The sequence below is a fragment of the Solanum tuberosum genome, unplaced genomic scaffold (assembly GCF_000226075.1).
Source record: "Solanum tuberosum cultivar DM 1-3 516 R44 unplaced genomic scaffold, SolTub_3.0 scf00090, whole genome shotgun sequence".
Taxonomy (NCBI): Eukaryota; Viridiplantae; Streptophyta; class Magnoliopsida; order Solanales; family Solanaceae; genus Solanum; species Solanum tuberosum.
The window spans coordinates 475,057-487,593 of record NW_006239013.1 but is presented as its reverse complement, the minus strand read 5'-3'; positions in this window follow the sequence as shown (position 1 = coordinate 487,593).

Here is a 12,537-nt window from a genome sequence, read left to right as displayed (position 1 = left end):
TTTATTTCGTTAAAATTAAGAAGCTTGTTAATTAATTAATATTAATTCATCTTATTGAAGTTTTAATCGAATTTACTAATTAAATTTGATCGAGTTATTTTCTTAATTCCAAATGGCTAATTGATCCTATTATTGACCTAACCCATCTTCACTTCAAATTTTCAGCAAACTTTTGGCCCCAAATCTTGACCCATTAACAAATTAATTTAGCCCAGCCCACAATAACATACAGCAATACCAAAAGAAAGACCCACCTATTCTTTCAACCAACAATACATACACCAGCTGACCCCACTGCCTGTGTCTTCTTCTCCAGTAGCAAGACCAGCAGCAGGAGCCCAAAAATCGTGACTGAAACGCGAGCAGCAGTCCAGACACAGCCCAGAATCGCAAACTCGACCCATCTCGCACAACTTGTGTCGTCCTCCCTCTCTCCTCTCGACGTGTCCTGATCTTCGCGATTCAAGTGTCCTTGTTCCGAATCGGACGGCAAGCCTCTCAAATCCGTTGAGAATTATACAATTTGGTACAATTTCGAGTTGGCAACCTAACCTCTGAAAAAAGATTTCCAAATTTAAATTTTTGGAATTCATTCGTTCTCCCCAAATCAACCTTATTCTTCTTCTATTTAAGGTCGTTTTCTCTTTATTTTCTGGGGTGGGAGATAGTTAATATTGAGTTGGGAGAAAAAATATAAGAAAGGGTAGAAAGGGAACATCTTATAAAACTTGAAACTACAGGAGGTTGCTAAAAAAGAAACACCTAATATACATTTTTTTTACATTCCTGTCCGTGGTTGCGAACTTTGCCGGAATTCTTGAGGCTTTCGCGTGGTGTTCGGAAGTTGAAGTCGTCTCCTTCTCGTTGTCCAGTTCGCTGCTCGGAAGAAGGTAATGTTTCCTCCATAGTAACTTCTTCATCTCTTCTATTTCGAATTGATGTTTTGTAAGATTATAAGATCTTTGTTCTCATTTCTGTTGTTCGTGATTGTGCTTTGATGCCATCGTATGCTAGTTATCTATTCTTAAAGGATATCTCGATCTAGTTTCAACATCGATGCGGATGATTATCATGCTGAGTTTGTAATTTGTTTGCTTCTATCTTCAAGTACTTATTTTATTATGCTTTGTCTTGAATACAAATATGAGTGTTGCAAGTGTGTTCATTGTGATTTTATTCTAATCAAGTCTAGTTCGAACCGTGATTGTAAGATTAAGTTCATGTTCTTTTGCTTAGGTTATATTCAGTGTTAATAATTTTTTTTTAATTTTTTTTTTTGGTTCGGTTCATGTCGAGTTTGGTTTTTACTGATCAAATAGTATTTACCTCTTAGTTTCTAGCCTTCATAGCTGCATATTTTTTGGTTTCGAACTGTTCTACTCATATTAACTTATTTTAGCTTGTTTAAATTTTTTAGAAGTTGTAATCTTTGCCATTTGGATGGCTTCTTTGATGCCGGCTATGTCGTAATCGTGGTTCATCTAGTTGGACATTAATACCGATTTGTCTAGTCTTAATTCCCATATAGTTTGATGATTTGATGCTTGTTTTACTTCTATTACAAGCACTGTTTTGACTTATTGTTTCTATTGCCTAACTCTGCATTGACATAGCCCCTATCCCAATTGGTCAAGTATCAATCCTTGGTGTATACCATAGCTACTGTGCAATCTTGATTTGAACTAAGTTATCATGTTCATTTGGTAGTAGTTTTCTTGCAATTATTTACTCTTTATGTATTTAAACAGTGAAAATTTGAATAAAAATTGCTTGTTTTGTTTACCGTGATAGGAAGATTAAATGTTTGGTCTCTTTAATCAAATACTGCCTAGCTTTGGGATTCGATTTTGTTTAATCTTGGCCAAAGTGTTGCTAGCTATTTGCTACCTTGTTAAGTTTTAACTGATTGATTCTCGTTGTCATTTAGACCTTTATGATTTTGGAGATGCTATTATTGAGTACTAATCCTTATTATCATTTTTTGTTGAATGTTAAATCTGCCCGAGTTTACCATGAACTCCTATCTCCTTCCCCCTCACTCCGAGAGAGTCACAAATGCTTAAATCCTTTATTGAGTCGGCCCCAGCCAATAGAATTGAAGAGCAATTCCATCAATTCGGTGTACAGGTCTTCGGAGCAGCCATATGAGACTGTATACACTAGTATACAACTAGTGTATACGAAAAGTGGGAAAATGGACCCCTTCACTTTAAGATTGTATTTTGTTATTTTGGGCCTAAGCCCTTGTCATTTTACTTGCTATTATCTTGTTAGATCTTAGGACAGGTACAAATGGGTCGAAGGCCCAAAACTGAAATTAGGCCCAAGTGCTGGCCTAGGCGGACAGAAAACCAGACTTGGGCCTAAACTCTCTCTCCCTATTTTATTTGTTTTCGTATTCGCTTAATTGCTTACTTGCTAGTTAATTTTAAGGTTTTTTTTCCCTAGTTCAATTCCCCAAAAGACAAATCATCATATCTTTCTTAAAATCAAAAAAGTATATTTTATTTCACTTGACTTTAGGATATATAGTATTTTCCACTTAAATAATATCCTTATTTTCCTTCCCCTTGAAAGTGAGTTTAAAAGTTGTTAATTTCTTCTATTTAATCTAGCATGTTTTTCTTTCAAACATATTAGCCAAATAGTCAATTATTGGATAACCACGCGTTAGTGGACATTTCGGGTGCTTTCAAACCCTTCTCGAAATGCTAATATGAACCCCCGAACCCCCTTTCAATATTTTCATTAGATTTTCTGATTTCAATCTTTTGGAAAAATCAATTCTTAATTTCCCTTTAAAAATTAAGTGGCGACTCTAAAATCAGTCTAAAATGTATTTTTTAAAATAAAACACTATGTATTCCCAAATCACATTTAAACAAGAAACGAAACTGAGATTTCCAAAAGAGCTTTTGAGCTAGTTTTCAGTAAAGAGTAAATGCTTTCATAATTAAGCAAGAGAGGAAACTTTGATTTCCAAGAGAGCCTTTGAGCTAAGTTTTGAGCAATTATCTCAAACCATAGAAAGAAGTTATGTTTTTAAACATAAGAGCTAGTATTATATTTTGGAAGTAGTATTGAGCACCGTTATGGGGGAGAATTCAGACAACTCCCAGCCCTCATAAACCATGTAGCCATCATGGGTAGAAAAATGGTTATACTTTTTAGATGATTCCTTAGTGTTTTTTAGCATAGACTAGTGGATCCACTTATTAGTAAGGTTCTATACCCTCGGCAAGGTATAGGACGGCCCTGGCATCATGAGGTAAAACGTTGTTTCATCACAATAACTCTTAAGTGATGGTTGTCAGTTAGAGAAACTCCCACAGAAGTATTTTGTATTATTATATGCACAGAAGTAAATTGTATATTTCTATACATTTCAGAGTTTATATTGTATCTTTGCATACACACAGAGTTACTATTGTATTTCTAAATACATAGAGTTGTCATCTATGTTTTAAAAGATTTTCTTTATATTGCATTTATATTACTGCTTTATATTGAAATGAGTTCAGTTCAGTTCAGTTCAGTTGAGACCAGGTTTTGGTCTTTCAGTTTCCCTTTTTCAAGCTTATGTCTTGTTTTAGTATTCCCCTCACATGCTCGTACATTCAATGTACTAATTCCATTTAGCCTGCATCATTGTTATGATGCAGATACAGGTAACCAGGATCAACATCCAGCGCATCGTTGATTCTAGTTAAGCCTCAGAGTTTGTTGGTGAACCTCCTTGCTTTCGAAGGATCCCCTTTTATTGCTTTTCAGTATTTTAGTTCATTAGGATGTCATGGTTCATGTCCCAACATCCCTCCTAATTTTAGAGGCTTCATAGACACAGTTAGTTAGATCATTTGTCACTATTTTGTTACTGGCTTATGTTTTGAGACTTGAGTTGCCATCTTAGCTAGTAGCATGTTCTTTTAAGACATTCTAAGTTTATTTCATGAGTTCATCATTTGAGACTATTCTCTTGTGTTTAAGTCTTCCGCTGAGTAGTAAGCCAGGACAAGCGTTTGCTTGGGGCCAACAATGGTTCTCGAGTGCCAGTCCCGCCCAGGTTGTAGGCTCGGGGCGTGACAAACTTAGTATCAGAGCACATAGTTCAAGAGTCCTAGGGAGTCTATGAAGTCATGTCTGTAGAGTCCTAGTTATCGGTGTGAAGTGCGCCACATCTATAATTAGGAGGCTGCAACATTTTAGGAACTATCTCACTTCTTTCATACTCATTTCATGCGATAGATTTCATCTCTATACAATTTCTTTCTAACTTGTGCTTGCGCGTAACCGATTGTGAGCTGGACTGTGGTCGAGAGTGCCTTTATGGGGCGTTTATTTCCCCGTGAGCTAAGAGAAGCAAAGGTAAGAGAATTTCTCACTCTTAAGCATGATTCTTTGACCGTTCATGAGTACAGTTTGAAGTTCACACAACTGTCCCGCTATGCTCCGGAGATGGTTGCTGACATGAGGAGAAGGATGAGTTTATTCATTGTTGGGTTGTCTCGTCTGTCAAGCAAGGAAGGAAAGGCAGCTATTTTGATAGGGGATATGGACATAGCAATGCTAATGATCCATACGCAACAAGTTAAGGGATAGAGAAGAGTTTAAGAATAAGAGGGCTAAGACATCAAGGAATGAGTCCGAGAAGCAAAAGGGTAATGCGAACCGGTCTTCCTTTCAACAGAAACAAAAGGGACCTGCTCCATCATCTGTTAGTGCACCTACACCAAAGAACAAAAGTGAGTATAATAGTCAGAATTTCAAAGCTAAACTTGTCTATTCTCAAGGTAGTATGTCACAAGGGGGTAGTAAGCCTCCTGCATATGCTAAGTGTGGTAGGAACCACTCAGAGATGTGTCATGATGGGGTAATAGAGCCCAGTCTTCTTTAGTTGCTCTACCAGACAGAGCTGCATCTAGAGGAGCTACTTCATGGGCAGGCGGAGGAGGAAACCATCTTTATGCTATCACTAGTCGTCAAGAGCAAGAGGATTTACCAGATGTTGTCACTGGTATGATCCAAGTCTTTAACTTTGATGTTTGTGCTTTACTAGATCCAGGAGTGAATTTATCCTTTGTAACTCCTTATATTGCAATGAATTTTGATATTCTTCCTGAAAAACTTAGTGATCCCTTAATTGTTTCTACACCTGTTGGTGAGTCTATTCTAGCAGAAAGAGTCTATCGTGATTGTACCATTTCCGTCAATCACAAGAGCACCATGGCTGATTTAGTTGAGTTAGACATGGTAAATTTTGATGTCATTCTTGGTATGGACTAGCTTCATGCTTGTTATGCCTCAGTTGATTGTAGAACTCGAGTTGTCAAGTTCCAGCTTCCTAATGAGCCAGTTATAAAGTGGAAGAGTAGTTTAGCAATGCCTAAGGGTCATTTTATTTCGTACCTTAAGGCAAGGAAGTTAGTTTCCAAGGGGTGTGTCTATCACTTAGTCCGAGTTAATGACTCTAATGTTGAGATACCTCATATTCAGTCAGTTTTAATAGTAAAAGTGTTTCCAGAAATCTTCCCAAATGATCTTCCCGGAGTCACTCCTGAGAGAGAAATAGACTTCGATATAGATATTCTTCCTGATACTCGTCCTATATCTATTCTGCCATATAGAATGGCACCAGCAGATTTAAAAGAGTTAAAAGAGCAGTTGAAAGATCTCCTAGATAAAGGTTTCATTCGACCAAGTGTCTCGCCTTGGGGGGCTCCGGTCTTGTTTGTGAGGAAGAATGATGGTTCTCTTAGAATGTGTATAGATTACCGTTAGTTGAACAAGGTTACTATCAAGAATAAGTATCATCTTCCGAGGATTGATGATCTCTTCGATCAACTTCAGGGTGCTACTTGTTTCTCTAAGATAGACCTTAGATCTGGCTACCATCATTTAAGAGTACGGGAATGTGATATTCCAAAGACATCTTTCAGGCCGTTATGGTCATTATGAGTTTCTGGTCATGTCATTCAGTTTAACTAATGCGGCTGCAGCGTTCATGGACCTTATGAATAGAGTATTCAAGCCTTATTTAGATATGTTTGTTATCGTGTTCATTGATGACATACTAATCTATTCGAGGAATGAGAAAGATCATGCTAGGTCAAGGGTTCGCTTGGGGCCATCAATAGTTCTCGAGTGCCAGTCCCGCCCAGGGTGTAGGCTCGGGGTGTGACAATTAAATTCTCATGAATTGAGTGTAACTCTTGAGAGAGTTTAAGGCTAAGGTCATAGTTGCTAGGAAATGTTGAAAAGATTGCTTGTTTGAGGATCATTCCTCTTGATGGTTATCTAGAAAAAGGTTCGTGCTTGAGAATTCATTTTTCTTATGTGGATCTTATAGATTAGGTGCGAGTTTTGATTCTTAATTGGAGGTTTTAGCTTTAATATAACTATTGCTGCCAATTAGTTCCTTTAATTGTGTCTATATGGAGTCGTTTGGTAGAGTGTATTAATAAAAATAATGTGTGCATTAGCTTTGTGCATTAGTAGTACCTTGTTTGATACATTTTTATGCTATGTATAACTAATCCAAACATTAGTTACACACTCTATTGTGTATTGAGGAGTGTATTACTAATACCATGGTATTTTTAGGTATTAGTAATGCAAAGGATTTAATACATGCATTAGCATAATTAAAGACCTAATTACCCTTCAAAAACACTTTTACATCTTTTCCACCATAATTGTGAAGGATAATTTTGTAAATAAATATTTTTATACAATATACACTTTTTTTAATACACCAAACCAAACACTGCATAAAAAATATTCTATGCATAACTAATGCAAGTATAACTAATACAATCATTACTAATACACTCTATTTAGCATTATTTTTATACACTCTACCAAACGACCCCACTTTCTTATTCTTATCTTTTAGGGTTTCTTTCTATTTCCGCACTTCGATATTGTATCAGATGGGGTATGTTCTTTCTTTTCAAAAAACTTTATATGTTGTAAATATATTATTAATATGGATGTCCATAACTTCAAGGTGTCACTACATAAAAAATGATCATTAGCTCCAATTAATTAACGACAATAGCTTAATTGCCGCTAAATATGTATTTATAGCGGCAATTAGCACTCTTTGTATATGTCCCTAAAGTCTTTAGCTATATTGGTTCTAATGACATTTAACTAATGCCGGTAAAGACTTTATCACTCTTTATTAATGTCTATATTTATTGCCGCTAAAAGTTATTTTGTTGTAGTGTGTAATACCAACCATTATGTGTTGTAATAGTCATACCTCCGCTACCTCCCCATTATCTTCCACACCTCCATATTCTTCCCCTCATTCGCAAGATTTAATGTCATGTTTATGACCCTATAAATATAAGTATTAAGAATCACATTATACATGACTTGAAACACTTAAAAAAAATAAGAAAAACTCTTATTTTTTATCTATTTTATTTCTTATTACTTTATTGCTTCACAATGTTATTCTTGTTCTTTATTTTATCACCACAGAGGCTAACAAATTAAGGCAAAATTAATTCGACAATTGAATTGTGGAGATGATGAGTCTCTTCTTTGTTGTTGATTAATTTATAAAATTTCAATTCTTATAATTTGAATACAACATGTTATATGTTTCTTTTATTTTTATTTTTAGGAAAAAGGGACAAATGTACCTATGAACTATCGAAAATGGTATACATATACCCTTCGTTATACTATTGAGACACCAGAGTCCCTGCCGTCCGAAAAGTGAAGCACTTGTATCCTTCACACTAATGAACATACACATGTCCTAATCTTTTACATTTACCCAATATTTTACTTAAAGCTAAAAAAAAAACTCACCCCCTTACTATATTTAACCCACCCGATGCACTATCAAAATAAAATAGTTATTCATCTTTTTTGTTATGTAATATAATTGATTCCTTGTTGATTAAAAAAAAAAGAACTTCCATCTTCAAGAAAAAAGTCGGTTCATCTTCAAAATGTTTTATACAACATTGCATCAACCAAGAGAAAATGATCAAAATAGTCCTTAATGTATGGACTTAGATTGATTTGGTCCCTCATATATGCGGCTTATGGAAAAGGTCCTTTATCTATGTTAAAAACTTATCAATTTAGTCTTTCACCCTAAAATCCTAACTACACAAAAAAATTCTGTCAAATTTAACAGAGATGTGCAACTCACGTGACATACAAAAATCTTAAACAAAACCTGTGTCTTCTTGGATCAGTTCCAAAGGATGAGAACTCCCGCCTTTCCAACAAAAATCATTTTCTTGTAAATCAATGAACACAAGTCTTTCCATTGTTAGTGTCTGGGTAGGTTTCGACGAAGGTGAAGAAGACGGATACTGACACACTCATCAAAATTGTTGTTTATCAAACACACAGGAGTAGAACAACAAAAACTAAAAATTGGCAGATTGAAGAAACTGGAATCATGCACCAGATGCATTTCGATAAGATGATGAGAATCAAATTTGACATTTTAAAGTTACTGAGTAGAATTGCCGCACTCAAAGAAAATATGGAAACATATGAAGCTGCTGACAATCAATGAAGCGAAAAAATGATTGACTCGAAGAAACTATGAAAATAGTAGCTACTTACTATTGACGATAACCTTCGAATTTGAACAGCAGATCCTAGACTATGTATACTTCCTCATTGAACTGCAAACCTTAGTCGAAAATTCTCTCGCATGTTGATAGTACTAGAAATACAAAAGAACTGAAAATGCAGAGCAGCCCCGGAATGAAGAATACTGATGTCCAGCTTTTTGGACTGGTAAGATCCAACAATTTGTGTCCATTGATTTACAAGAAAATGATTTTTTGTTGGAAAGGCGGGAGTTCTCATCCTTTGGAACTGATCCAAGAAGACACAGGTTTTGTTTAAGATTTTTGTATGTCACGTGAGTTGCACATCTCTATTAAATTTGACAGAATTTTTTTGTGTAGTTAGGATTTTAGGTTGAAAAACTAAATTGATAAGTTTTTAACATAGATAAAAGACCTTTTCCATAAGCTGCATATATGAGGGACCAAATCAATGTTAGTCCATACATTAAGGATACATTAAGGACTATTTTGATCATTTTCTCCATCAACCAATAACACAAATTGATTTGAAGAATATTTTTAATCTTGGACAAATTAAAATCTATTTCAAGATTATTTTCAACCCTAGACAAAGATACTAAATTAAAATCAAAAGTTTTCCAACAACAACAAATCGATTGTGCATTGGGCTATGCTTCAAAATCTTTTTCAATACATCAAAATCTATTTGAAGAATATTTTCAAACCCTTTCAACATCAATCTATTTGAGCTCAAAATTTTCAATTTCATTGCAAACCCATTTTGAAGCTTGGAATTTTATCCGTCAATGGTGGTAGAATTTTCAACCCCTTTCAACAATAACAAATTAATTTGTGTTAAAAAATTATCATCGATTGTAGACCCTTGAAGTTTTATTCATCAATGGTGAGAGTATTTTCAGTCCCTTTTACCAACAAAGCAATTCGAGTTTGAATTTTTCGATTCAATTGCATATCCACTTTTAAGCTTGCAGGTTTGTATGTCAATGGTGGTAGTATTATCAACTCCTTTCAACAACAAAAAATCGATTTGAACAAAGAATTGAAATGAGTCTCATATTTTCATTGAAAGTGTATGCTATTGTGTTTTTGTTTTGGTAAATTTTGGAGAAGAATTGAAAATAAAAATGAATTGAAGAAGAACGCAAAATTTGGGGTGTTTTGATTTAGGTATATTATTAGGGTGTTAGTGAGTGGATGAGTTATAATATTTGGGCGGGTTTTTTATTGATCCGGTTGGGTCTTTGATTTAGGGTTGAATTTAAGTAAAATATTGAGTAGATGCACAAGATTAGGACACGTGTCCGTCCATTACTGCGAAGGATACAAGTGCTCCACATTTTGGACGGTAAGGACTCTAGTGTCTCAATAGTATAACGAAGGGTATGTGTGTTCTATTCCAGGTATTTTGATGATCCTCACATATGCATGGACCCGGTCCCTAGTAGAGTGCTCTCGTCCAGGTTTAAAATGTTGTATAGTTGTCTTGTCAGGTGGTTGGTGGAAAGGTCAGCATACTTCACCAATAGGAATGGACGAAGTTGTTTGTTCAGTGGTCAATAACTCTTGTTGGTGATTGATATATTCAAAGAGCAAAACAATAATTCATCATTCATTCAAAGAGAGAGAGTGAGTCTTTTCAAGAAAAACAAAGCATCAAGAAACACACACTGCAAGGGACCTGATAGGCTGAAGATAAGTAATTGTGAAGTGCTGTTGTTTTGAATGCTGGTATTGAGCTAACGTTATAGGATTCGTTTCACACTCATAAAGAAATGTTTCAAAAACTTTATGTGTATTCATTGTAAGAACACCGTTAGAGTTAAATGTGTGTTTACGTTTGAAGTCTATATTAATTAGAGTTAGTTAATAAAGTGGCAATGGATGCATTGCTTTGGCTCAATAAGTAATAAAGTTATTACTTAATGTGAGATTCAGTCACATTATTGTATCTGAAGTCTGTATTCTTTTTGCTTGTAATTAGTGAAAGCAATTGAAAATTTTGTGTGACAAGTCGTGGTTTTACTCCCTTGAGCAAGGAGGTTTCCACGTAAAACTCTTTGTTCCCATTGCCGATTGTTTTTATCTCTTACTGCATTTTTACTGTACGTTTGACCTGGTACTATAACATACCGGTGGACACATACATCTTAATGAATACCATTTTCGATAGGACGGGGATATATTTCTATTTTTTCCCTTATTTTTAAGATAGGTAATTTAAATCTAGTGAAAATGGATAACTATATCCTCGAACTATCGTAAATGGTATCTAAATGCCCTCTGTTATATTTTTAGGACACTATGCCTTTATCGTCTAATTTTTTAAGTGTATATACCCTTTGAACTAACGGAGGGACAAGTGACACGATCTTAATGGTCTATCCAAAATTTATTTATTTATTACCCACAATTAAAAAATCAACCTGAATAATTTAAAACTCACCCAAATAATTTAAGACCCACATGCAAATAGATCTCATTTTTCCTTTCTCTTCTAGTTCCAGCAACCAAAGACTCCACGAACACCAGTTACATCACACCGCGGCGACTCCATCTTCTTCGGCGAAGCTCCACAATAAAACCACCTCTAACTACTACCAAATCCAGCCTCCTTTGCTCCGGCAAAACCAGCGCGGCCGCAACCTTTTGGCCATCACAAAACCTGACCACCATGCACCCATCTCTCCCTCACCACTGCGCCAGCAATTCCGACGACCTACCTCTAGCTCTCTTTACAGAGCTTTAACAATGATGGCGAAGAAGACACTCCGTAACTCAGAGCTAATCCACGGTGTGAGAAAAATTTCACGTTCCAAAATGTATCATAAAAAGGGTTTATGAGCAATCAAGAAGAAAAACGACAAAAAGTTTTCTTAACACCAAAAAAAATCAATCACAATTCCATCAACCGAGAAACCCCCAGAGTTCTACCCATACATTCAAAGAATTGTTGTATGTGTCCTTTGTTCTATTTGAAAAGAGTTTAGTGGATCTTACTAAAGATTTTGTTGATGAGAATCATTTTAAATTTGGGTAGAATTATGAGATTTAACTTCTTTTTTAAAAAAAAAACTCTAACCGATTCTTTATTATGAAGGAAAAGATTCGAGAAGATAATCTGTTGGGAGTTTTGGGTTATAATTCTTTGTGGGTCTCAAGTTATTTGGGTAGGTTTTTAATTATCTGGGTGAATTTTTTAATTATGGATAAAAATTAAATAAATTCTTGGGTAGTCCGTGAAGATCGTGATACGCGTCCCTCAGTTAGTTCAAGGGATATATACACCCCAAAAATTAGACAGTAAGGACATAAATATCCTAAAAGTATAACGAAAGGTATTCAAATACCATTTACAATAATTTGGGGATATATTTATCCTTTTTCTCTTAAATTTAAGAAAAGTCGAGCTACAAGAGAAGGTCCTGCCGATACCATAGTAGTAGTAGCATATATAGGAGCCAAAATAAAAGTAGGCACTGATGTTTGCGTAATCAAGACACAACTTCCGATGCAAGTGTCTACAATCGTACAATAGTTTAGTAACCCAACCAAGGGTTGAGATCGTTCCCAAGAGAGTGGTTTTGAGAATTAATAGAAAAATAAAATTTAGTTCTAACTAGTCATAACTAAAGACATTAACGATTAAAAATATTGTAAATTAAAGGGGGACACAAGAGTGTCAATTAACAATGGGGTTTTGTCACTAGTAAGTAAAAACAACAAAATAAACAAGGGTTTCGAAGTAATGAGAGGGGATCCTTGGGATATGACGAGAATACGGATTAAGCTAGATTATTGGGTACATGCTTTCGATAGAAGATTCATAGAATAATTGTGACTAGGCTAAACTTTAAGGGGGATAAGCTCTCTCTCGAGCAACTTACCCTGTTTCAAATGCGTTCCTCTCGGACACCCACTTGCCGCATGAAGACCAGCCTACGCCTTA